A 24,564-nucleotide genomic window follows, 5' to 3' on the forward strand; every position below is an offset into this window, starting at 1 on the left:
GGAAAGATTTCCAATCCAAATATTTACCCGGAGAGAGACAAGCTCTGGATAAACTCCCCCAGTCTCCAGGGGTGAGACAGTATCTGCCAAGAGCCTCAATTTGAGCGATAACAAAAGCTGCATTGACTCCATAGGTTTTGACTGAGTCTGCTAATTGCTTTATTGTCTTAAAGTCAACAGGTTCATGATGTTGCTGCCCATTTACATCCAGGAAAACTGGAAAACTCAATCCTAACTCTTTCCATACTTCTGGGCAAAAAGAAGTACCTCCTGCAGGCTTCACCATCCTTTGACATTGAAAGTTATATGGAGGTGCAGGGGGTGCCATTGGTATAATTGCTTTCTTATCTAATTCTTTGGCTTGTCTCTGCATAGCATAGGCATGTGGCCAGTCAGGATGATAAATCTCTTTCTCATACCAAGCAGCTTCTGCCTCAAGGTCAACTAAGTCATTATCACTAAGCTCTGAGTCACTAGACATTCCCAAGGTCAATGCCTTTAAGGAGGGATATATTTTCTTTGTCTCTAGGTCCTGATTATTACCTCTGTCTCTGTCTATCCTCTCCTTGGTCTTTTCTGTCTTTTCCTTTACTTCTTTTCCTTCTTTTCTTTTCTTTCCTTCCTTCAAAACTTTCTCTCCTTCTGACATACTCTCTTGTTGCTCTGTAAGGATTTTCTGACCTGTCCTAACAGCTTCTTCACATTGTTTATCTTCTAAAGAGGCATGAACCATATGCCAAAGCAGCTTTTTCCCTGGTTTAAGCTTGCCCTCTGAAGTTTCCCTATCCAGATCTTTTCCTACCTTGTCCCATGATCTTAACTTCAGTGATCCTGACACTATAAACCACGGAGCACAATGGTTACATTCATCAAGAAAACTCAACAGGATTTTCTTTTCGATTTTAAGCTTACGCTGACCAAGAAGCTCCTGAAGAGCTGACAGGTGTGGGGTGGAGTGTGAGTTTCCCATGCTTTTATGATCGATTTACGAGCAGGGTGAGCTGGCATGTTTATTTGCACACGATCTTGTGGCTCATCATTAGTAGGCTCTTCCCAGCAAATGCATTCGTGTCCTGGAAGATGGCAATTCAAACAGTAGCAACACCACAACACAAAAAGAGTATAAGGCAAAAGTGCTAGTCCAACCCACAAAGCATCAAATGAGAAAGACAACATTGCCGTGTTCCACAAACCCTTCTGCCTCTAAACCAAGGCTTTCATCGTCTCTGCTTACACCAGAGAACCTTACTTTGTAGCCTTTATACCAAAGCTTTCATCGTCTCTGCTTACTCCAGAAAACCTTATTGTCCCATTATAGAAATTTTATGATCCCTATTCCCCGGGAGCTTTATGGTCCCTTATTTAGAAGCTAATTGCCCCTTTTGGGAACTTACCGACGTTGCCCATCCTGAAAACTGAAGAGTTCTGAACCCACGAGAAAAGAGAATTTTCTCGGGTCCCCATACCTGGCCACCAGTTGAAGCACCCACCTCGACCAGCAAGGAAGATGCTACACAGTTGGATTCTTCTCAACAGCCTTTATTGCAGGAACACCTCATTCTTGATACGGGGGACCTCGGGGAACAAAGACACTTGCCTTAAGTACAAAACAGACAGTGGCTATAAACTTGTCCTCTGGGGATTGGTGGAGTATGAGATACCTTATTAGCATGCATATCACCCTGGCTTTGTAAATGCCAGATGAAATGCCAAGGACACAGCTAATTGGTTGTAATACCACAAACGACCACTAGATGTCAGCGCCATCTTCAGCCGCTCCCAACATCAGCCAATTATGGGAACAGAGTGTTCTGCTTTCAGGCATGTAGTCTTTCCTGTCTACTGGTCTTCAGCTGTTCCTGTGGGCCTGTGTCCTGAGTCCACCAGGCAGGTTGCTTGGAGCAGAAAAGTTGGTCTTACCTGTGGTCCCGCAGATCAAGTTTGCTCATGGGGTGATGCTTTTGAGCTCTCAGTGAGGGCGGCAACCAGGAGGGCCTGCACCGCCTTTTCTGGTAGCCCCTGTGCACTGGGGTCCCAGATGGCGTTAGGTATTTTCCTCTGGTGTCAGAAAGGTGGGCAGAGTGTATTCTCTTCTGGCTTCCCAGGCCTGTCTGCCCCTCTGAAGGTTTAGCTCTCCCTCCCATCGGATATGGGTGCAGAGAACTGTTGACTGCGTCCCTTCAAGTCTGGGCGGTGTCTCTGCTTTTGGCTTCTTTATTAATAAACAAATCAAGTGTCCGTAGGTGTGCGTGTTCATTTCTGGATCTTTGATTTGATTCTATTGATCAGCTTGTCTCTTTCTTTACCAATACCATTTTTTCACTATTGCTGGGTAGTATACCTTGAGGTCAGGGATGGTGATTCCCCCAGAAGTTCTTTTATTGTTTGGGAATGTTTTGCTATCCTGGGTATATTATTTTTTCATATGTATTTTGAGAATTGCTCTTTCAAGATCTTTAAGAAGTCATGATTGTATTTTGATGGGGATTATATTCAATCTGTAGATTTCTTTTGGTAAGATGGCCATTTTCACTATGTTAACCCTACTTATCCTTGAGCATGGGATATATTTCCATCCCCTGATAATTGTCTTCAATATCCTTTTTCAGACACTTAAAGTTCTTGTCATATAGACCTTTCAATTTCTTGGTTAGATTTACAAGATATTTTTATTATTCATGGTTATTGAAAAGTGTAGGAAATATCCTAAATTTCTTTCTTGGCCAGTTTATCACTTGTATAAAGAGTTCTTTGAGTTAAATTTGTATCCAGTCACTTTGTCGAAACTGTATGTCAGCCGTAGAAGTTCTGTGATAGAATTTTTAGGGTCACTTATGTATACTATAATATCATCCATAAATGATGACATCTTGAATTCTTCTTTTCCAAGTTGTATCCCCTTGATCTTCTTTAGCTGTCTTATTGCTCTGGAGAGAAATACAAGTATTATATTGAATAAATAGTGAGGAGCCTTTCCTATTCCCTGATTAGTGGAACTGCTTTAATTTTTTCTCCATTTAGCTTGATATTGGCTATTGACTTGCTGTATATACCTTAGATTATGTGTAGGTATGTGCCTTGTATCCCTGATCTCTCTAGTACTTAAAAAAATTTATTAGATATATTTCTTCACTTAAATTTCAAACGTTAGTCCCCTTCCTGGTTTCTTGTGCATAAGCCCCCATTCCCTCCCCTCCCCCATAAGGATATTCCCCCAATACCTCCCCCATTTTGCCCCCCCCCCATATTCCCCTGCACTATGGGTTCAATCTTGGCAGGATCTGGTGCCCCAACAAAGCTATTCTCTGCTACGTATGCAGTTGGAGCCCTGGTTCAGTCCATGTATAGTCTTTGTGTAGTGGTTTAGTCCCTGGAAGCTATGGTTTGTTGACATTGTTGTTTTATGGGGGTGTAAGCTCCTTCACCTCTTTTAATACCTCTTCTAATTCCCCCCAAGGGGGTCGTAGTCTCAGTTCGGTGGTTTGCTGCTGGCACTGACTTCTCTATTTGACATGCTCTGGATGTTTCTCTCAGGAGAGATCTATATTCAGCCCCTTTGAGCATGTACTTCTTAGCTTCGTCAATCTTATCTAGTTTTGGTGGCTATATATATATGGGCCACATGTGGGTCAGGCTCTGAATGGCCATTCGTTGGGTCGCTGCTCTAAACTTTGCTTCCATATCCCCTCCTATGGATACTTTTTCCCCTTTTAAGAAGGAGGGGGAGCAGCCACATCATGAAGGGGAGTTGGATTTTCAAAGCACCTAAGGAGATGATTGTAAAATTTTTTATACAGTTTGTTTATATTGTGAACTATATTGATGAATTTTGTTATATCAAGCAATCCCCAAATCCCAGGGATGAAGCCTACTGGATATATTGTTGTTGTTGTTATTATTATTATTATTATTATTATTATTATTATTATTATTATTTATTTTCCTTTTTAAAAAATATTGTATATTTCTTTATTTACATTTCAAATGTTATTCCATTTCCTGATTTCCTGTCCATAAACCATCTATCCCCTTCCACTCCCCTTCTTCTATTAGGGTGTTTCCCTCCCCATCCACCCCCACTTAATGCCACTCCAAAAGCCCCTTACACTGGGGGTCCAACCTTGGCAGGACTAAGGGTTTCTCCTGCCATTGGTGCCCAACAAGGCCATTCTCTGTTAGATATGCAGGTGGAGACATGGGTCCATCCATGTGTAGTCTTTGTGTAGAGGTTTAGTCCCTGGAAGTACTGGTTGGTTGGCATTGCTCTTATGGGGTTGCAAGTCACTTCAGCTCTTTCAATCTAATTCCTTCCATGGGGGTCACATTCCCAGTTCAGTGGATTGTTGCTAGCATTCGCCTCTATATTTGACATGTTCTGGTTGTGTCTCTCAGGGAGGATCTATATCCAGTTCCTGTCAGATATATTTCTTCACTTAAAATTCAAGCGTTAGTCCCCTTACTGGTTTCTTGTGCATAAGTCCCCATTCCCTTCTTAGTTTCATGAATCTTTTCTATTTTGGTGATATATATACATATATATATATACATATATATATATATATATATATATATATATATATATATATATATATATATCAGGCTATGAAAGGCTGTTCCTTCAGTTTCTGCCTAAACTTTGCTTCCATATTTTTTGGTCATTATTTTTCTGGAGCTTCATGTGGTCCATGGATTGCATCTTGGGTAATTTGAGCTTTTGGGCTAATATCCACTTATCAATGAGTGCATACCATGTGTGTATTGCTGTGGTTGGGTTACCTCACTCAGCATGATATTTTCTAGTTCAATCCATTAACCTATGAATTTAATAAAATCATTGTTTTTGATAGCTGAGTAACATTGCATTGTGCAGATGTACAAAACTTTCTGCATCCATTCCTCTTTTGAAGGACATCTGGCTCTCTCCAGCTTCTGGCTATTATAAATAAGGCAGCTGTGAACAGAGTGGAGCATGTGTCTTTGTTGAGTGTTGGAGCATCTTTGGGTATATGCCCAGGACTGGTATAGCTGGGTCCTCTGGTAGTGCAATATCCAATTTTCTGAGGAACTTCCAGACTAATTTCCAGAGTGGTTGTACCAGTTTGCAATCCCACCAACAATAGAGGAGTGTTCTCTATTTCCACATCCTCACATCTGCTGTCACGTGAGGTTTTTATCTTAGCCATTCTGACTGGTGTGAGGTGGAACCTGAGTGTTGTTTGATTTGCATTTCCCTGATGACTAAGGATGTCAAACATTTCTTTAGGTGCTTCTCAGCCATTCAATACTCCTCAGCTGAGAATTCTTTGTTCAGCTCTCTACTCCATATTTTAATAGGGTTATTTGGCTCTGTGGAGTCTAAGTTCTTTAGTTCTTTTTATATATTGGATATTAGCCCTTTATCAGATGTAGGATTGGTAAGTATCTTTTTTACAACCTGTTGGTTGCTGTTTTATCCTAATGACAGTGTCCTTTGCCTTACAGAAGATTTGCAGTCCATGAGGTCCCATTTGTCAATTCTTGATCTTAGAGCATAAGCCATTGGTGTTTTGCTCAGGAAAATTTCCCCAGTGCTCATATGTTTGAGACTCTTCCCCACTTTTTCTTCTATTAGTTTGAGTGTATCTGGTTTGATATGGAGGTCCTTGATTCACTTGGACTTAAGGTTTGTACAGGGTAATAATAATGGATCAATCTGCATTCTTCTATATGCTGATCTCCAGTTGAACCAGCACCATTTGTTGAAAATGCTATTTTCTTTCCATTGGTTGGTTTTAGTTGCTTTTCAAAGATCAAGTGACTATAAGTGTGTAGGTTCATTTATAAGTCTTCAATTCTATTTCATAGATCTTCCTGCTGATCTCTTTATCAGTACCATACAGTTTTTACCACTATTGCTTTATAATAATTCTTGATGCTGAGGGTGGTGATTCCCCCAGTTCTTTTATTGTTGAGTATAATTTTCACTATCCTGGGTGTTTTGTTATTACAAATGAATTTGCACATTGCTATTTCTGTCTCTGAAGAAATGAGTTGGGATTTTGATGGGGATTGCATTGAATATATAGTTGCTTTTGGCAAAATGGCCAATTTTGCTATATAAATCCTGTCAATGCATGAGCATGGGAGGTCTTTCCATCTTCTGAGATCTTTAATTTCTTTCTTCAGAGACTTGAAAGATCTTTTCATACAGATTTTTCACTTGCTTGGTTAAAGCCACACTGAAGTATTTTATATTATATGGGACTATTGTGAAGGATGTCATTTTTACTTATTTCTATATCAGCCTATTTTTCCTTGGAGTAGAGGAAATATACTGATTTGTTTGAGTTAATTTTATACCCAGTCATTTTACTGAACTTGTTTAAGAGGCTTAGTATTTCTCTGGTGAAACTTTGGGGTCACTTAAGTATACTACCATATCATCTTCAAATAGTGATATTTTGACTTCTTCCCTTCCAATTTGTATCCCTTTGACCTCCTTTAATTGTTTGATTGCTCTGGTTAGGATTTTGAGTACTATATTGAATAAGTAGGGAGAGAGTGGGCAGCCCTGTCTAGTCCCTGATTTTAGTGGGATTGCTTCAAGTTTCTCTCCACTTAGTTTGATGTTAACTACTGGTTTACTGTATATTGCTTTTCCTATGTTTTGGTATGGGCCTTGAATTCCTAATCTTTCCAGGACATTTAACATGAAGGGATGTTGAATTTTGTCAAATGCTTTTTCAGCATCTAAGGAAATGATCATGTGGTTATTATCCTTGAATTTGTTTATACAGTGGATTATGTTGTGCTGCATTTCCACATATTGAACCATCCCTGCATCCCTGTGGTGAAGCCTACTTGATCATGATGGATGATGGTTTTGATGTGTACTTGGATTCGGTTTGCAAGAGTTTTTTTTATTAGATATATTTATTTATTTACATTTCAAATGTTATTCCCTTTCCCAGTTTTCTGTGCATAAGCCCCCTTTGCTCCCCATGCATCTCCTTTATCCCCCCATTCCCCTGCACTGTGTTCCAACATTTGCAGGACCAAGGGTTTCCTCTTCCCCTGGTTCCTCAACAAGTCTATTTTCTGCTGCATATGAAGCTGGAGCCCAGGGTCAGTCCATGTATAGTCTTTGGGTAGTGGTTTAGTCCCTGCAAGCTCTGGTTGGTTGGCATTCTTGTTCTTATCGGGTTTTAAGACTTTTCAGCTCTTTGAATCCCTCCCCTGATTTCCCCAAAGGGGGTCCTGTTCTCAGTTCATTGATTTGCTGCTAGCATTGACCTGTGTATTTGACATGCTCTGGAAGTGTCTCTCAGTAGAGATCTATATCTTGTCCCTTTCCGCATGTACTTTTTAGCTTCATCAATCTTATCTAGTTTTGTTGGCTCTCTATATATGGGCCACATGTGGGGCAGGCACTGAATGGCCGATTCTTCATTCACTGCTCTAAACTTTGTTTCCATATCCCCTCATATGGATATTTTTGTTCCCCCATTAACATTTTGGTCATCCTTCTTCTTGAGCTTCCTGAGGTCTATGGATTGCATCCTGGGCAATTTGAGATTTTGGGCTAATATCCACTTATCAATTAGTGCATACCAAGTGTGTTTTTCTGTGATTGGGTAACCTCACTCAGGATGGTATTTTCTAATTCATTCCATTTGCGTATGAATTTCATGAAGTGATTTTTTCATAGGTATGTAATACTCCATTGTGTAGATGTATCACATTTTTTGCATCCATTCTTCTGTTGAAGGGCATCTGGACTTTTTCTAATTCTTGCTATTATAAATAAGGCTGCTATGAACATAGTGGAGCATGTGTTTTTATTGTATGTTGGAGCATCTTTTGGGTATATGCCCAGGAGAGGTATAGCTGGGTCTTCAGGTATTTCAATGTCCAATTTTCTGAGCAACCTCCAGACTGATTTCCAGAGTAGCTGTACCAGTTTGCAGCCCCACCAACAATGGAAGAGTGTTCCTCTTTCTCTATATCCTCACCAACATCTCCCGTCACCTGAGGTTTTGATCTTAGCCATTCTGACTGGTGTGAGGTGGAATCTTAGGTTTGTTTTGATCAGTATTTACCTGTTGACTAAGGATGTTGAACATTTTTTTAGGTGCTTCTCAGCCATTCGGTATTCCTCAGCTGAGAATTTTTTGTTTAGCCTGTACCCCACTTTTAAATAGGGCTATTTAGCTCTCTGGAGTCTATCTTCTTGTGTTCTTTGTATATTTTGGATATTGGAGTTTTATTAGATGTAGGATTGGTAAAGATCTTTTCTTAGTCTGTTGCTTGCCATTTTGTCCTAATGACAGTGTCCTTTGCCTTACAGAAGCTTTGCAAGTTTATGAGGCCCCATTTGTCGATTCTTGATCTTAGAGCAGAAGCCATTGGTGTTCTGTTCAGGAAACTTTCCCCAGTCCCATGTTTATGAGGCTTTTCCCCAATTTTTTTCTTCTTAGTTTAGGTGTATCTTGTTTGATGTGGAAGTCCTTTATCCACTTGGACTTAAGCTTTTTCCAGAGTGATAAGAATGTATTGATTTGCATTCTTTTTCATTCTCATCTCTACTTGAACCAGCACCATTTTTTTGAAAAAGCTATCTTTTTTCCCATTGCATCATTTTAGCTCCTTTGTCAAAGATCAAGTTACCAGAGGTGTGGGGGATAATTTCTGGGTCTTCAATTCTATTCCAGTGATTTATCTGCCTGTCTCTGTACCAATACCATACAATTCTTACGACCACTGTTCTATAATAGTGCTTGAGGTCAGGGATGGTAATTCCCCCAGAAGGTCTTTTATTGTTGAGTATAGTTTTTTGATGTCCTGGGTTTTTTGTTATTCCAAATGAATTTGCCAATTGTTCTTTCTTTCTTTCTGTATGAAGAATTGAATAGGAATTATGATGGAGATTGCATTCAATCTGTAGATTGCTTTCGGTAAAATTGTCTATAGTTTGGAAAGTATTGGTATGAGGTCTTCTGTGAAGGTTTGATAGAATTCTGCACTAAAGCCATTTGGTCTTGGGCTCTTATTGGTTGGAAGACTTTTAATAACTGCTTCTATTTCTTTAGGAGTGATAGGATTGTTTAGATGGTTTAACTTTGGTACCTGGTATTTTTCTGGAAAATTGTCCCTTTCTTCCAGATATTCAAAGTTTGTTGATTATTGGCTTTTGTAGTAGCATCTGATGATTTTTAATTTCTTTTTCAGATTCTGTTGTTAGGTCTCTTTTTTTATTTCTGATTTTGTTAATTTGGATACACTCCTTGTGCCTTCTGGGTAGTCTGGCCAAGGGTTTATTTATCATGATGATTTTCTCAAAGAACCAGCTTCTAGTTTGGTTGATATTTTTGTATAGTCCTTTTTGTTTCTGCTTAGTTGATTTCAGCCCTGAGTTTGATTATTTCCTGCCTTCTACTCCTCTTGGGTATATTTACTTCTTTTTGTTCTAGAGCTTTTAGGTGTGCTCTCAGGCTGCTGATGTATGCTCTTTCCTGTTTCTTTGTGCAGGCACTCAGAGCTATGAGTCTTTCTCTTAGCTCTGCTTTGATTTTTTTCCCCAACTTTTGGTATGTTGTACCTTCATTTTCATTAAATTCTTGGAAGTCTTTAATTTCTTTCTTTATTTCTTCCTTAACCAAGTTATCATGGACTAGAGCATTGTTCAACTTCAATGTATATGTGGGCGTTTAGTTGTCATTGTTGTTATTGAAGACCAGCTTTAGTCTTTGGTGATCTGATAGCATGCATGAGATTATTTCTATCTTCCTGTATCTGTTGAGGCCTGTTTTGTGACCAATTGTATGGTCAATTTTGGAGAAGGTACCATGAGGTGCCTAGAAGAATGCATATCCTTTTGTTTTATGATGGAATCTTCTGTAAGTATCGTTTAAGTCCATTTGGGTCATAATTCTGTTAGTTTCTCTGTTTCTTTTCTGTTTCCATGATCTACCCATTGATGAGAGTGGGATGTTGAAATCTCCTACTATTATTGTGTGAGGTGCAATGTGTGCTTTGATCTTTAGTAAGGTTTCTTTTATGTATGTAGGTGCTCTTGTATTTGGAGCATAGATATTTAGGATTGAGCGTTCATCTTGGTGGATTTTTCCTTTGATGAATATGAAGTGTCCTTCCTTATCTTTTTTGATGACTTTTGGTTGAATGTCGATTTTATTGGATATTTGAATGGCTACTCCAGCTTGCTTCGTCAGACCATTTGATTGGAAAATGATTTCCCAACAATTTTCTTTGAGGTAGTGTCTGTCTTTGTGTCTGAGGTGTGTTTCCTGTATGCAGCAAAATGCTGGGTCTTCTTTATCTATCCAGTCTGTAAGTCTGTCTTTTTATTGGGGAGTTGAGTCCATTGATGTTGAGAGATATTAAGGAATAGTGATTGTTGTTTCCTCTTATTTTCCTACTTAGAGGTCGATTTATGTTTGTGGTCTCTCTGCTCATTTCATTGCAAGGAGATTACTTTCTTGCTTTTTCTGGGGTGTAGTTTCTCCCTCATTTTTGGGCTCTTCCATCTGTTGTTCTTTGAGTGCTGGACTCAAAGAATGATATTATGTAAATTTGTTTTTTTCATGGAATATCTTGGTTTCTCCATGTATGTTAATTGAGAGTTTGATGGATATAGTAGCCTGGACTGGCATTTTGCTAAGGGTCTGTATGACATCTGTCCAGTATCTTATGACTTTCATAGTCTCTGGTGAGAAGTCTGGTGTAATTCTGATAGGTCTGCCTTTATATGTTACATGACATTTCTCCCTGTTTTTAATATCCTTTTTTTTTGTTTTGTGCATTTGGTGTTTTGCCTATCATGTGATGGGAGGAATTTCGTTTCTGGTCCAATCTCTTTGGAGTTTTGTAGACTCCTTTTTTGTTAATGGGCATCTTTTTCTTTACATTTGGGAAGGTTTATTTTCTATAATTTTGTTGAAAATATTTGCTGGCTTTTTAAGTTGGGATTCTTCATTCTTCATACCTATTATCCTTCGATTTGATCTTCTCATTGTATCCTGGATTTCCTGGATGTTTTGGGCCATTGTTTTTGGATTTCACATTATCTTTGATGGTTGTTTCGATGTTTTGTGTGGTATCTTCTGCCTCTGAGATCCTCTCTTCTATCTCTTGGTGATGCTTGCATCTATGACTCCTGATCTCTTGCCATGGTTTTCTATCGCTAGGGTTGTCTCTCTTTGTGCTTTCTTTATTGTTTCTATTTCCATCTTTAAATGTTGGATGATTTTGTTCAATTCCTCCACCTCTTTGGGTATATTTTCTTGTAATTCTTTAAGAGCTTCTTGTATTTCCTCTTTAACTGCTTCTACTTGTTTACTTGTGTTGTTCTTTATTTCTTTAAGGGAATTTTTATGTCTTTCTTAAAGTCCTCCATCATCATCATCATCATCATCATCATCATCATCATCATCATCATCAAATGTTATTTTAAATCTAAATCTTGCTTTTCTGGTGTATTTGGATATCCAGTATTTGCTTTGGTGGGAGAACTGGTCTCTGATGATGCCAAGTAGTCTTGATTTCGGTCACTTAGGATCCTGCACTTCCCTCTCAAGATCAGGTTGCCTGTGGTGTTAGCTTTTCTTGCTGTTTCTGACAGTGGCTTGATCCTCCTGTAGGCCTTTGTGTCAGCACTCCTGTAGAGATGTTTTCCTGTTTTCTTTCAGTTTTTATTTGTTGAGGAATGCCATGATGGCAAAAGCAGAGAACATGTGTTGAATTAATATGTTTGAGTTTTCACTTGTTTGGGCTGTAGCCCATATGTGTATGAAACTGTTGTAACTTTGACTACCAAAAAGTATGTTTGAGAAACATGGGTGACATCAATTTTCCATAAGGTGTTTTATTAGAGGCCTCTTGGGTTGGTGTCCACCATTTGTAAAGCGAGAATGGTTATAAAGGATGCACAGGAAGAGCATGTTTTCATTATCCTTTGGAGTTGAGCCAAGGTGATGTGGGGGAAGCTGGCATAAAGCCATTTTATATTTGTATGTATGCAAATAGAATTGGGCTGTTTCTTCAATGGAGGCCCCACTATTTAGTAGAACTGACTTCATGACGGAAGTACCATTTAGGACAAAAAACTCAGAACACAGACAATACTACCAGTCAAAATGAAAACAAAACAAACAAAACAAAACAAAACAAAAACTAAAAAACAAAAAACCATAAAAGGCTTTAGTCATCAAAGTCCAGTTCTGGGGAAGTTTCTAAATGTATTATTCTTCCTTTTTGGCTTCCATAGTTCTGTTTCTAGCTAATCATTCTTGTTAAGTGAAGTATGTCAATATAGAATATGGTTTTTGTGCTGAAAAGTTTATCATGAGGAAGACTCAGGGCTACTTTGAGATTCCAAACAATTAAAGCAGTTAGCAGATGGCTAATAGGCTTACTGTTGGCTTAAACCTATGTCTAAGCAGTCTTCCTTGGTGGGTACCTTTATGACACCTTCCTTGATGTCTTTCCAAGAAAGACAATTACTCTTCACTGTACTTCCTGATGTTGGAGGATGGATAGTTTGGGCAGCCCTTTGAAAACTAATGCTGTTTATCTTATTCTATCCTGAAACCATAGCTCAGACCAGTTCTGAGACCAGTTCAGTAAAGGGGAAGGACCAAGATGAGCTCATGCTGCTTATGTACTGATACCTCTGACAGTGATGTGTAGCTCAAGATTTTCTTTGCTAACTACAATGATTTTGGTGCAAAATACAATCGGTTAGGACCTATGTCGCTAGCTGTTCCATATTCTTTGTCCTCAGCTAGTACCCTGAACATTGAGGCCATTAGGATCTCATCAGTTTAAGAGCTTACCAGTTTCCAATGTAAAATCCAATATAAATTTGTATATAAAGTCTTATATTTTTTAGTCTAGTAAATGGAACTTTGTTTCTATGGGATTTTAGGTCAACATGTGTCAGGCAACAAATTCTGATTACCTTACGCAAGATAAAAGGACAAGATGACTTTTGGTAACCAAAGGTCTAAAGATTATTAAAATAGAACTTTTCTGACATCCATGTCAGAATACAATGATCTAATTATTAACTAGATTTGAAAGATGGTAAGGATCAAACGTTTTTGATCTCAATGTCAAATATTATGATGTAATTATTAACTAAGTTCACGTTTGTTTTAAATAGGATTTAATAAGGTTGATATTGAATCACAGTACACAGTCAGTAAAGGTTGGTAGATGCAATAGAACTGAATGTCTATATGGAGAAAAAAAAAGGACAAGATAAGGACTCACACCCTGGCTCAACTACCTATAGTCTCTGTCTGCCTAGCCAATGGACAGAATCTCCAAGGCTTGCCTTTTAATCCCTGGTGGTAATAATTTTGGCCTAGAAATAGAAAGTAGAAAAAATCAGAAGAAATACTGAAGTCAGAATATGCATAATATGATTTATGAAATACTGTATAACATAGTCTTAAAAGACAATTTTCTGTTTCAAGAGAGCTTATCAATATCTTTTTAGTAATTTAGAACAAATATGATGTCATCTCTACAAATTAAGACTTTGCGTGAGCTTTGCCATTATACTTAGAAAAATAGCTCCAACATACAACAAAGACACATGCTCCACTATGTTCATAGCAGCCTTATTTATAATAGCCAGAAGCTAGAAAGAAGCCAGAGGCCCTTCAACAGAGGAATGGATACAGAAAATGTGGTACATCTACACAATGGAATACTACTCAGCTACCAAAAACAATGACTTTATGAAATTCATAGGCAAATGGATGGAGTTGGAAAATATCATCTGTAATGAGGTAACCCAATCACAGAAAGACACACATGGTATGCACTCAATGATAAGTGAATATTAGCCCACATGCTCGAATTACCCAAGATGCACAGAACACATGAAACTCAAGAAGGATGACCAAAATGTGGATGCTTCTCTCCTTCTTTAAAAGGGGGGACAAGAATAACTTTAAGAGGGGATAGGGAGGCAAAGTTTAGAACAGAGACTGAGGAAACACTTATTCAGAGCCTGCCTCACATGTGGCCTATACATATACAGCCACCAAATTAGATAAAATGGATGAAGCAAAGAAGTACAGGTTGACAGGAACTGGATATAGATCTCTCCTCAGAGACACAGCCAGAATATGGCAAATACATAGTCGAATGCAGGCAGCAAACCACTGAACTGAGAAATGGAGCCCCGTAGAAGGAATCAGAGAAAGGACTGAAAAAGCTTATGGGGCTTGAGACCCCATATGAACAACAATGCCAACAAACCAGAGCTTCCAGGGACTAAGCCAGTACCCAAAATCTTTACATGGACTCACCCTGGGCTCCAAATTCATAGGTAGCAATGAATAGCCTAGTAGAGGCACAAGTGGAAGGGGAATCCCTTGTTCCTGCCAGGGCTGAACCCCCACTTAAAGGGATTGTTTGTGGGGACGGCATTAATGGGGGAAGGGGAACACCCATATAGAAGGGGAGGGGGAGGGGCCAGGGGGATGTTGGCCTGGAAAATGGGAAAGGGAATAACATTTGAAATGTAAAACTACCCAATTTAATAAAGTTGGAAGAAAATAATAATTAGAATAACACATATCATTCCACTTAATATTTGAATTTTTATGATTCTCTTCTGAGTATTCTGGTCATTTTAAACTATGATTTGTAACATCCTTGAGTACCTACAATTTATTAAAGTCAGAGGAAACTACTCTGTCTTCAACTTCATTATTTATTATGTAGTAATTTTTATTCTTATCAATTACAGAATTATGATGACAGTTTTATGTCAAGTTGACACAAGCTAGTGTCATTTTGAAAAAGTGAACCTCAATTGATAAAATGTCTCCCTAAGAACTGGCTATAGATATAGTTTTAATTAGTTATTGATTGAATAGAACCCATCTCCTGATGGGTGGGGCCAACACAGGAGGGTGTTCCTGTGTTTTAGGAGAAAGCAGGATGAGCAAGCCTTGAGAAACAAGGCAGTAAGAGGCACCCTTCCATGACTTCTGTATCAAACTATACTTCCTGAACCCTACCCTGCCTGAGTTCTTGTTTTGACTTCTTCCAACGATGAACCATGATGTGGAATTGTAAACCAATTAAAGTCTTTCCTCTCTAATTTGCTTTTGGTTATGATATTTCATCACAGCACTATTAACTCTAATTTAGACAAGAATAAAAAAATACAAAACACCTTCTCTTGGGGAGAGAATATATTCAAGGACTCACAGTTCCTCAAGTACTTTCTGCTTAGTTATCAGATGTTTCTGTGGTCAGTTATACTGAGCTAGTTTTACTTCTAGAGTGATGTGAAGGGTGCAATCGCAATATTTTTCTTACATAGTCATATAGCTGAAAGTGTGGTGATTTTGTGGAACTTCTAACTGATGTGATGGCTCTTTTGCCTGATCTTGAATCTCTTTTCCTTTCGACTCTGTTGTCTTATCCAGTCTCAATATGAGGGCCCCTGTGTTGATTTACTGTATCCTTATTTGCCCCATTTGACTGTCATCTCTTGAAGGCTTGCACGTTTCTGAACAGAAAAAAGTGGGGGAGTAAATCTGGGGGAAGAGGAGAGGTGGGTGGAAAACGCAGAAGTAGAGGCATGAGAGGCGTGGATGTACGGTATTAGATGAGAATCTATTTTAAATAAAAAGGTATAATAAAACTACAGTGAATAATTATGGCCATAAGAAAATCTCATTGAATTCATTTTTATATAAATTTTGTGATACTGACAGTTCTTCTGTTTGTCTTTTCACCAGTAGAACAAATAACAAGTCTTTATTTTCCATGACTTGTATTATAGGACGGGATAATACATAACCTTTTATTAAAGATGTCTGAGTTACACTAGACATACTTTATTTACTTAGTTGTATTCTTCAGTCTTTTAAATACTTTTTTTAAAAAATTATTTATTCTTTTTGATTTACATGCCAGATTATGTTTCCCTCTGTGTCCACCCTCTGACTGTTCCACATCCCATATCTCTTCCACCTCAACAACCTCACCATATCCAAGAAGATTTCCACACCAACCACTTCACAAGACCTCTTAAATCCTTGAGGCTTCCAGTCTTGTGATGGTTAGGTGAAAATTCTCTGACTGAACACTGAGCCAGCAATCCTCTGCTGTATATGTGTTGGGAGCCCCATATCAGCTGGTGTATGCTGTCTGGTTGGCAGTTCAGTGTGTGAGAGATCTTGGAGGTCCAGTTTAATTGAGACTGCTGGTATTCCTACAGGGTCACCCTCCTCCTCAGCCTCTACTAGCTTTCTCTAATTCAACCACAGGGGCCAGCAGCTTCTATCCATTTGTTGGGTATAAATATTTGAATCTTACTCTTTCTGCTCCTTTTTGGATCTTTCAGAGTGCAGTCATGATAGGTCAGTTTTTGTGAACATTCCATGGCCTCAGTAATAAGGTCAGGCCATGAGGTCTCTCATTGAGCTAGATCCCACTTTGGGACACTGAATTTAATAGAAGAGAAAGTGAGAAAGGTTCTTGAACTTACTGGCATAGGGGGAATTTTCCTAAATTGAACTCCAATGACTTATACTCTAAGATCAAGAATTGACCTCACAAAACAGGAAAGCTTCTGTAAGGCAAAGGACATAGTCAACAGGGAAAATCAGAAACCTACAGATTGGGGAAAGAAACTTCACTAACTTGACATCTGATAGAGGGCTAATATACAAAATCTATAAAGAATTCAAGAAGCTAACCACCAAAGAACCCAAAAAACCCAATCAAAAAATGGTGTATTAAATGTGTATAAATCTACACTTATTGAGAATGCTTGTGTAAATGTTTATGATAACAAATATTTGAAGTTAAATACACAGTTAAGTATGCCGTTAAACTTGGGCATGGTGGCTCATGTATACACTTCTAACCTTGGGAAGATAAAGCAGATGAGTAGATAGTTTGAGGTATATCATGAGATATTAAAGCATGAAGAACAGCTTATTTTTGTTATTGTCACTAGAATAGAGTCCATGTAAAAGACAGATTATACATCAGAAGCTAGCTGATTAGTCAATTATGCCATATTGATTCTGTAGCCACATGATAAAAGCTCTAAGCTACCTGATCAGAGCTGTGTCAGTAAAGAGAAACTCAATGGATCTGGTCATGTTGCTGGTGCTCACTCTCTCCTGTCTCATTTTCCTGTCTATCTGGAGACAGAGTTCTGGGAGAGGAAAGCTTCCTCAGGCCCTACTCCTCTCCCAATTATTGGCAATTTCTTTCATCTTGATTTGAAGAACATCACCCAATCCTTAACCAATGTAAGTATGCTCCTCTAGTACCTTGCAAAGAAAGGTGAATATAACTCTTTTAAAAATTTCTTTTCATTTTGAGATTATAATTACATAGTTATTATTTTGAGATTATAATATATTCTTCCTCTTTTCTCTTTCCAATCCTTCCCATATACTCCTTCTTGTTCTTTTATATAATCCGTGGCCATTCTCTTATTATTGTTGTTACATCCATATAGATATATTTATATACATATATTCCTAAATATAAGCTGTAAAGTCTGTATAACATTATTTTTGTGTACATTTTCAGGACTTGCCCAACGGCATTTTAATCAATGATTGTAAAGCTAAAAACCTGTAAAGGTCATTTTTTATCCCCATCAGAAATTGAAGAAAAAGCAATTTCTATGGTGAATTAGAGAACTTTGGGTATTTGCATATTATAATGACATTTGGAAAATTGCAAAAACTATGTATAATTCTCATCTTTATTTTATTTCTGTTTCCATATTTTTTGCTAAGTCTCTGGAAAGGGACACATGATACCATCCACCAAGTCAGGCAGCACTTTAAATCTCTGTATTTATTAGCATTTGGTGCTGAAGTTCTCTAAATAACTGATGTTTTATTAAAAGAAACTATCCGTAGATGACGCAAAACACAGGAAGTAAGAGAACTAAACATATTTGATACTATCCAAATTGACTTTTCTTCTGTGCCTGGGACCATGAATGCCTCAGGGTGAATCTGTTCTCTTAGCAGATGCCCATGCTGTGTGCTGCTTCAGTGGTGCACCATCTCCACATCTCTAGTAATGATAGAATGAACTTGGGGTCCCCACTATGGATTTTCTCTCTTCTTCCTGGGGCTAAGCTGCACAGGAAAAGCCTTATAGGTGTTGCTGAAACCGTCATCTGAGCATTGATACTTATTTTATTATGAGTGAACATGGAATTAGATTGTCCAGGCATCAAGTGATAAAAAAGAGTATTTTTAAATGTTGAGTACTTTTAGATTTTTAGTTTATTATTATTATTATTATTATTATTATTATTATTATTATTATTAAATTATTTACCTCCCAAATGTTGCCTATCACTGCCTTGAAGTGTTCTTCTTCATTCCCTTTCCCTTTTGTTTCTGAGAGGGTGCCTCTTAGTCATCCCCCTTCCCTGGTATATAAAGTCTCTGTAGACTTAGGCTCATCCTTTCCCACTAAAGCCAGAGAAGGTAGTCCTCTGCTATACATGTGTGAGAAGCCTTGTACAAGTTTGTGTATGCTCTTTAGTTTGTGGCTTATTCTCTGGAAACTCCCAGTGGTCCAGGTTAGTTAACACTCTTTGTCTTCCTGTGGGGTTGCTATCCCCTTCAGTTTCTTCAATCCTCCCACTCTTCTTTACCCTTCTTATAGTCCAATGTTGAACTGTAAATATATATAATTTTCAGTCAGCTGCTTGTAGAGCCTCTCATTGGAAAGAAATGCTATGTTTCTGTCTGTAAGCACAACATAGCATCAGTAATAGTGTCAGCATTTGGTGACTGCCCATGGGATAGAGTCTTTTATTCATGAGCAATTCATCCCCAAAATGAATTTGGAAAACTCTTGCCTCAAGTACTTACTGAAACATGATCAAGAGACTTGCTGAATATTTTGATGTGACTCTTTATTGTAATCTAAATATCAACTGTCTGGGTCATCACATTGTGACAACACTGAAAAGTAACAATTACCCATTAGTATGCTTTTCAATTTCCAGTTCTCAAAAGTGAATGGCTCTGTGTTCACTCTGTACTTTGGCATGAAGCCCATTGTGATATTGCATGGATATGAAGCAATAAAAGAAGGCTTGATTGATCACGGAGAGGAGTTTACTGAAAGAGGAAGCTTCCCAGTAGCTGAAAAAATTAATAAAGGCCTTGGTAAGTGTACATGTTTATGAGTGATCTGGGTAGCATTCACAAAGAGGAAGAAGATAGACAGCAAAGGCCAGACTTGATCCTGGGGCTCAGACTATGCCTCTCTAGGGTTGTGTCTTCGCCAATGCTCTCCTTCTTCCTGGGATCACATTGTAGTTTCTATTCCCATTTGTTCAGGAATTGCTTTTAGCCATGGAAATAGATGGAAAGAAATAAGACGCTTTACACTCATGACCTTGCAGAATTTGGGCATGGGGAAAAAGAGCATTGAGGACCGTGTTCAAGAGGAATCACGGTGCCTTGTGGAGGAACTGAGGAAAACCAATGGTGATCATACTTTCCTGTTTTGACTTTTCCATCCTGATACAGGTTAGAGTCCAATGGATCTACTGGTATTATTCTATCCAAAATGATGTTTTCTCTGTTGCTTTTGAATCAGGTATCATGAACACAGCATTTATTTTAATTTTCTGATAAGTTACATCCTTAGAACAAAGATACTTTATTTATTGCTAGTCATTTTACCACAGATCAGTTGTTATTGAAAATGGTGGCAGTGACTTCATCTACATTTAAAGATTCCAAACCAGATGTTATTTCTTTTCATTTTCTTGAACTACTTTCATCTCCCCAAATTCACTGATGTGACAATATGTCTTGAATGCTCATTTTCATAGTCCTGGGTACTTATGAGTCAAAGTATATTTTCATTCCTTAGCTGTATTTAATAGAATTTCGTCATGATATGAAAAATTATCATAATTTCATTTTATGATGATTTGTATGCTTTAAGAATTTACACATGAAAGTATTAATCTTCAAACACAAAGAACTTAATAAAATGACTTGTTTAAGTAACCTTGAATTGTTTTCATTAACAACATCTCATTTTTGCTAAGTATATTACATATCTGTCTTCTGTTGTGTAAACCATTTCTCTCTGTATTCGTTGTTTTGGCTTAGGTGATGAACAGATCTTCAATTGCTATGTGAATGCTACTCACTCCTGAAATACCTTTCACAGAACAGTCAACTTATCTGCTTAAATTATGAAGAAACTTGTCTTTAAGTACTTTCTCCAAAATAAAATGAAGACTGAAAATCATATTTTAGTGAAGTTTAAAATTTCTCCAGGGATTTTTCCCATTAACAAAGATAAAGTGCCCTCTTGGTATATTTTAATAACATATTACAATTGTTTCCCATTCCTCAGGCTCACCTGTGACCCTACCTTCATCTTGGGCTGTGCTCCTTGCAATGTCATCTGCTCCATTATTTTCCAGAATTGTTTTGATTATAAAGATCAAGATTTTCTTAGCTTGGTGGAAAAACTCAATGAGAACATCAAGATTGTGAGCAGTCCCTGGATATAGGTGAAGAAAATTAATCTCCTCCTGAAAGCAAAGTTATGACTATTCTTTTTCACAGACCAAATTACACCTGGACTAACAGTGATGTAATGGTACCCATGCCCTGCCTAGAGTAGTATGAATGGGACCTCTGGAAGAGAGGTCTATGTCCTTCGCTAAACCAACAGATAAACAAAACACAAATGCCAAGATAGCTCAAGCTGCTTATCTTCCTATGTGATGTTATTTTTATTTGACACACAGAGAGGTTTTTCTACAAATTAATCCATTGATTTTTAGAAAGATATTCAGTCACTCATAGAAGAACATTCTTGAACTACTCACAAGTTCTTTTACTATCAATAATTAAAACCTACCCATTTATGTATTTGGCATAAATACCTTAGTGTAGACAGAAAATATTATTCTAAAGGTATTTTGGATAATGATACAGGAAGCACTGAAACCACTGAAATGTATGCTGCTTTATTTTGGATCCTCCACGACAAGGGAACAGGAAGAAATGATAATATGAATGGTGGATCACGAATATGTTCACAATCTTTCCCTGTGATGAATTAGCATATCCTGCTCTCTGCCTATATACTAGTTATGGACCACAAAGAAGTAAATAATGGTGTGCAATTTTTGTCAAGGAATCTTTAGAGGCCCACACAATTCTAAATTCTCACTTCATGTCAGAGATTGGCTGATTGAAAAGCTTTCTGCAGTAAATTATTTACCCTATTTTCTTAGCATGTACTAGCATCCAAAGTGTATGGATTACATTACTTCATATCATATGATATTTAAAATTTATAGGCAAAATTGAATTATTACTGAATGTGAAAATATTCCCTGTGAAACAGGACTATATGGGCACGATTTTCTTCCTCAATTTTTCTACTACATAGAATTTATATATAATTTTATTATGTATAAAAAGGAGCAACTCTTCTTCAAGGTGAAAATAAATCATTTATGGGACTATAAATCAAAATCAGACTTGCTAGATTATAGTATGTATGTATTTCTTTATTATACCTTATGCATTTAATTAATTCTTGGTGTTTTTCCTTGTAGTTCTGCAGCTCTTTCCCTGTTTTCATTGATTATTGTCCGGGAAGTCATATGACATTAGCTAAAAATGTGTATCATACTAGAAACTACATTCTGAAGAAAATAAAAGAACATCAAGAATCACTGGATGTTACAAATCCTCATGACTTTATTGATTATTACCTAATTAATTGGAAGCAGGTAAAGTGTTGGTATATACTCATTTATTTCATTTTTCAAGTATTTTCTCATTCACTGAATACTTAAATATTTGCCAGAGCTTTGTAAACACTCAGTTCAGTGTCATTTGAACACTAACTTGCATAGTTATTGGGTGTGTGAAAATACAATATGGATTCAGGAAAACATAAGGAGAATTGGTTAATTAGAACACATTGCCATTTATCTTAGCACATAAAATAAACAAAACTGAGTAGAAAGACAATGTGAAGTGCAACAGAGATGGAAACCGACTCAAATCATGCCATAAAGTATGTTATTGTGACTGATAAACTTTGTATTTTTTTGTTTTTCCCTGCCTTTCCAAATTCATGCCATTGTGTGATTTCATTTATTATTTATTCAATACATTGTGTAAGAAAGTATTCATTTGTAATTATAATTTTGAGCCTTAAGCATTTTCCAAACAGAAATGAGATTTTATTTTATTTTAATTTTTATGTTTTTAGATCTAGTCTTTATTTTTATGGTCCAGTCTTTATCCCTCTCTCAGTTCGCCTTCTGATTGTTCTTCATCTTATTGTTCCTCACCACCCCTGTCTACAAAAGGTTGTCCCCACCAGCACTAGGCCACCAGACCTTCCCACTTCCTGGGGCCTCAATTCTCTGATGGGTTAGGTGCATCTTCTCTCCCTGAGGTCAGAGCAGGGAGTCCTCTGCTGTAGATGTGTTGGGGGCCTCATGTCAGCTGGTGTATGCTTCCTGGTTAGTGGCACAGGGTCTGAGAGATCTTGGGGATCCAGGAAGACTGCTGGTCTTCCTATGGGGTCACCCTTCTCCTTACCTTCTCCTAGTTTTACCCTAATTCAACCCAAAGGGTCAGTAGCTTCTGTCCATTAGTTTCCTATAAGTATCTGCATCTGACTCTTTCAGCTGCTTGCTGACTCTTGAATTGGATCCCAATTTGGGCCTGTCACTGGACCTCCTTTCCTTCAGTCTCTTCTCCATTTTTGTCCCTGCAATTCTTTCAGACAGGAAAAATCTGGGTCAGAGTTTTTGACTGTGGGATGTCAACCCAATTCCTTCACTTGACAATCTGTCTTTTTACCAGTTCCCTTTCCTGACTGTAGGGCATTTCTTTTTTTTTAATGTAATTTATCATTTTATTTATTTATATTTCAAATGTTATCCTCCTTCTCAATTTCCTCTCCAAAAGCACCCTATACCACCCTATCCTCCTGCTTGTATGAGGTGGCTCCCCTACACACCCATTCACTCCACATCACTGCCTTAGCATTTCCGTACACTGGGGCATCAAGCCTTCAAACGACCAAGGGCCTCCCCTCCCATGGATGCCAAATAATTCTGTCCTCTGCTACTTCTGCAGCTGGAACCCTGGGTACTTCCATGCCTATTCTTCAGTTCATGGTTTATTCCCTGGGAGCTCTGGGTGTCTGGTTGGTTTATATTGTTATTCTTCCTATGGGGTTGCAACTCCCCTCGGCTATCTCAGTCCTTTCTCAAACTCCCATGTGTGTCAGTCTCTGGATGGTCCATCCTTCAGTCTCTGCTCCATTCTTTGTCCTTCTATTTCCTTTAGCCAGGAGCAATTCAGGGTTAAATTTTTGAAGGGTGAATGGCCCCATCACCAACCAGGGGCTGTGCCTAACCTCTGGATATGGTCTCTACAGGTTCCCCCTCCCCTTTGTTGGGTATTTCAGCAAATATCATTCCTGTTGGGTCCTGGGAGCCTTTGATTTCCTGGCATCTGGGTCTTTCTGTTGGCTTCCCCCTGTTCTCCGTCTTTCATCACTACACACCTCTGTTCAATTTCCTGACCATCTGAACATCTCCCCTGTCTCCTTCCACATCTGATCCTGGCCCCCTCTTTTGCCTCTATCCCTCCTCTCTTCCTTCTATGTTCCTCCCACTTATACCTCCTGCTGTTACTTTGCTGCCCTTTCTATGTAGGACTGAAGCATTCACACTTTGGTCTTTCTTCTTCTTGAGATTCTTATAGTCTCTGAGTTATAATGTCGGTATTCTGAGATTTGGTACTAATGTCCACATATCAATGAATACATACCATTTGTATTCTTTTGTGATTGTGTTACCTCACTTAGGATGACATTTTATAGTTTTGTGAGTTTCATTGTTTTAAATGGTGGTAGAGTACTCCATTTTGTAAATGTACCAACATTTTCTGTATCCATATTTCTGTTGAAGGACATTTGGTTTGTTTCCATTCTCTGGCTATTATAAATAAGGCTGCTATGAACATAGTGGAGCATATGTCCTTGTTATATGTTGGAGCATCTTTCAGGTGTATGCCCGGGAGTGTATAGCTGGGTCCTCAGGTGGTACTATGTCCAATTTTCTGAGGGCATTTCTTCTGGAGTCCCTCCCTTTGTGTCCTGAGAATCTCTCACCTCCCAGGTCTCTGGTACCTTCTAGAGGGTTCATCTACAACCCATCTCTCAAGGTTGCCTGTTTTCACTTTTTTCAGCTGATCATCAGGGCTTTAGTCCTTTTTACCCCCAATACCAGATAATGTTTCCTCTTTTGCCTGTCTTCTTTCCCACCCTAGTCCCTTCTTCCTTCTGCGCCCCATGATTGCTTTCTTCTCCCTGTCAAGTGGATTGAGGCATCCTCACTTGTGCCCTTTGACTTGTTAGCTTCCTTGAATTCTATGGACTGTATCCTGGGTATTCTGTTCTTTTTTGGCTAATATGCACATATTAGTGAGTACATGACATGCATGTCACTTTGAGTCAGAGTTACCTCAGTTAGGA

The 24,564-nt window shown here is 38.2% G+C and overlaps 1 pseudogene; it reads left to right on the forward strand.

The window, feature by feature from the left end:
* The first annotated feature begins 17,124 nt into the window (after nt 1-17,124).
* Cyp2c6_v1-ps5 (cytochrome P450, family 2, subfamily C, polypeptide 6, variant 1, pseudogene 5) lies at nt 17,125-21,790 on the forward strand (annotated as a pseudogene).
* The last annotated feature ends 2,774 nt before the right edge of the window (nt 21,791-24,564 follow it).

The sequence above is a fragment of the Rattus norvegicus genome, chromosome 1 (assembly GCF_036323735.1).
Source record: "Rattus norvegicus strain BN/NHsdMcwi chromosome 1, GRCr8, whole genome shotgun sequence".
Lineage (NCBI taxonomy): Eukaryota > Metazoa > Chordata > Mammalia > Rodentia > Muridae > Rattus > Rattus norvegicus.